Source organism: Pteropus vampyrus, unplaced genomic scaffold (genome assembly GCF_000151845.1).
Source record: "Pteropus vampyrus isolate Shadow unplaced genomic scaffold, Pvam_2.0 Scaffold493, whole genome shotgun sequence".
Taxonomy (NCBI): Eukaryota; Metazoa; Chordata; class Mammalia; order Chiroptera; family Pteropodidae; genus Pteropus; species Pteropus vampyrus.
In genome coordinates this window covers 817,404-820,942 of record NW_011889274.1, presented here as the reverse complement: position 1 = coordinate 820,942, position 3,539 = coordinate 817,404, and the positions used below count along the sequence as shown (strand labels likewise).

General features: G+C 36.1%; 1 long non-coding RNA gene across 1 annotated transcript in view; it reads right to left on the bottom strand.

The window, feature by feature from the left end:
• LOC111732803 overlaps positions 1-3,086 on the bottom strand; it is a 43,361-nt gene extending 40,275 nt beyond the window's left edge. Inside the window, exon 1 of the long non-coding RNA XR_002777717.1 lies at positions 2,947-3,086. This is a non-coding gene — a long non-coding RNA (uncharacterized LOC111732803). The remainder of the gene's footprint in view (positions 1-2,946) is intronic.
• Positions 3,087-3,539: the final 453 nt, after the last annotated feature.

Below are 3,539 nucleotides of genomic sequence, written 5' to 3'. Positions count from 1 at the left end.
ATTTGGAAAGATATTTGCAGTGTTTGAAACTGACAAGTTCTTTCTTGAGCTGAACAAAGAAAAAACAAGGAATCCAATAGAGAATAGGTGTAGAAAACAGTCAATTTACAGAAGATAAAACACAAAAGTCAACATACAAAGAAAACATTAAAAACACATTAATTTAAAAATGTAAATTAAAACAATAATAGGATATCATTTTATACCCATTGAACTAGTAAAAAGTAGGGGAGACAGTTAATGCCAATCTGGCAGAAACACAGGAGCCCTCATCGCTGCTGATAGGAAGGTAGACTGGAAGCCATTCTGGAGAGAGAGTGGCTGCAGTTAGTGAAATCAAATATACAATTTCGCACATATGCCTTATTAATCCTACTCCTGATCATATATGCTCTGCAAAATTATACACACCCATAAGGAGACAAATACTAGGATATTTACCACAATACCGCTTCTGGAGTGGAAATTAAAAGCAATCTGGGTGTCCAACATTAAAGAGAGACTAGATGAAATGTCATAGATGCCCCCATGGAGGACTATGCAGCAATTAAAAGCCCATGAATTGGATGTTCACTCAGCTACATGGTAGATCTTGTTGCTCAGAGAAAAGTAATAACAGTGAGATCTATAGCACAATACAGTATAAATTATAAATTAATGCCCACAAAATAATAACTCATATTTTACAAACTAAAGAAGAAAAAGAATCACAGCGAACATAAATATGATTGCATATGGAAGAGTGGGTAGGAGAATAGGAATAAGAAACAGGATAAAAAGGAACAAGCAACATTATTAAAAAGTTCCTGTTCTCATAGAAGCATCTAATATAGAGAACTTTGGAAGCTAAGGATTTTAACGTGGAGCCTTTTGAAAAATCTGATCAGAAAGGACAGTGACATTAAAGGAAAAAGAGCAGCCTTATTCCTTTTAACTCCATTATTCTCCGATTATTGACAACACCAGTCAAGTCAGGACTGGTAAACATTGACCTCCCTGATGTTTCTGAAAACCAGTGTAAAAAGAGTCATGTTTTCCCATCTGCTCATTTATTCAACCATTGTTAAGTGTCCATTATGAGTGAGTTAATGTTCCTGGTGCTATGGGGGACACTCCTTCTTAGTCCCCTACTCTGTGGAGGCTGTACACTGACAGAGAAATCTAAAAGCCGCCTGACCCCCTCTTCTACTGTAAAGCCAACAGCTTTGGCACTGCAATGTGTGCCCACAGCAGAAATCTGAGGAATAAACTATATGAATAGCTTTCCTTCTCCCTGCTCCACCCCAGCACATTTCAACACTTTATATCTCCTAAGAGTCCCTTATAAATACTCAAAATCTCCTGACTTCTTAATAAACATAGCAGAATTTTTCTCCCACAGTACTGGGAAAACATTTGCTAGGAGAATAAGGATCCAGGAGAATAAGAAAGACACTTAACCAGCCCTTCTCTTTCTCCTTTCCCCAAACTCAAGCTAAATTAAGAAAAAACATAGTTTGAAAAACGGATGCATGCCAGGATCAAGCAAAAGGAAATCCTTTCTCTTCTTTCTGGGTCACAGAGAGCTCCAGCACATGGAGGAGAATTCTAAAAGAGGAGAGGAAGGATACAGTCTAGTATACCTCCACTCAAAGGTTGCCAAATCTGTGGATAAAACTTCACCTATTCAAGAGTTTATGAAACTTCTAACTCAGGGATGAAAATATGATTTATGCTTAAATTTTCTCAGTAAACCCTACTCAGTCAGCCCTATTTAATGGAGTTCATTATTTGTTATTCGGTTCTATGTAGGATTTCTCTTCCCATTAAAAGAAATTGAGTGTAGTAATTAGAATTGAGAACTGAGTTAAGAAATGTAGATGTATGCTTAAAGTGAAATATTTTATTGTGCTGGCCAGTGGTACATGAATTATTCAAGATGTAAAAATGAACATCATATAGGCTAGCAAAAAAAGTACATGTAAAATTAATTTTAGGAATGGATATTTCAGGCCAAGTTTAAAACTCTTCTTAATTCCTGCAATAGAAGTTTAGCCCTGTATAAGAATCTTATCCTTGATAAATTATGTTTTATGTGCCTCTTTGATTTTCAATTATATATATTTTTATAATCTATGGTGGGAAATTGAAGGACACAGATGAAGTTCCCTCATTTAGTTTTTAAGTCATGATTTTAGAAGAAAGAACTATCGACTGGAAATGAAGAACTAATCTTAAAATAGGGCCAAAGCCTAGGATTTGATCTTCTGTCACTGGCATATGAAAATGAGTCTCAAGATAAAATTCTCAGGCAATTTTTATACTGAGAGGTCAGGAGGAAGAAAAGGAGCTACACAGAAAGAGCCCCAAGAGATGTGCAAGAATTAAGAGACTACATCATCCCAGGTTTCAAGGCATTTCAAGGGGCAGGAAGCCAACAGCTCAGAAAAGCATGAGGAAATGAAAAATTTAAAAAAAAAAAAATTACACTGAATTCAACAGCTTGGAGGTCACTTAGGAGAGTAGCTTCTATAGAGTAAGTAGCAAGGGCTAAAGGGCCAAAGTAGAACGTTCACAGTAGGAAGCTGATCATTCATGACTATTAATACTGTAATTTCATCTCTCATAAGTGGAGGGATGATAATTATGGTAGTAACCACCACTTAATGGGCATTTGCTACATGCCAATAACTGTACTTAGTGTTTTATACTTATTATATAATCATTAATTCAACAAATATTTAGTAAAAACCTCTAAATCCAAGACATACCCCAATGTCATCCACTTTCATCTTTGCCACTGTGGCTACAACAGTATAAATTCCTCTTCCCTTGTGCCAACTACTGTCAGGGCCTCCCCCGCCTCCACCCTATCCCTAGAGTGCATTATCTACAACATCAGAAAAAAATATTCAAATTCAAGTTTGATTAAATCAAAACCCCTCAATGACTTTCAATTTCACTTACATAAAATCCAAGCTTCTTTAAAGCCCTGTGTGCTCTGGTCCCCCACTTTTATCTCCAGTTCCATCTCTTCCTCACTTCCCTTTTGTTCCTGATGTTCTGGCCACATTGGCTTTCTTGTCATTTTTTGAACATGCCACATTCATTCCTGAAGGTAAAAAAATTAGGATTCAAGGTAAATAGCAAAAAAAACATGGAGTGCATAAATGGTACTAAGAAGGTCACAATCTAGAATAATTTAAAGTTTATTTTAACCATTGAATTACCTAAGATAACACTGAAACATGATGGGTAAGAAGTCTGCTCATGGTATTGAGTATCCTGGTTGCAAATCCTGTCTCTGCCCCTCATTGGCCACCTGATGTTGGTAACCTACTTGACCTCTCAAAGCTGTTTCCTTATCCATATAACGGATAGAATAGTAGAACCCCTGTAGAGAAAATACTAGGAAGTGCCTCTTATATTACTGAGAATATTCAATGAGAGAATGCAAGTAAAGTACTTTGAATATATGTTTTACTGTAAATCTTAGGGATTATAATGCATTCAATAAATATTTATTGATCATAGTTATAGGCTCTGTGCTAAACTCTGGG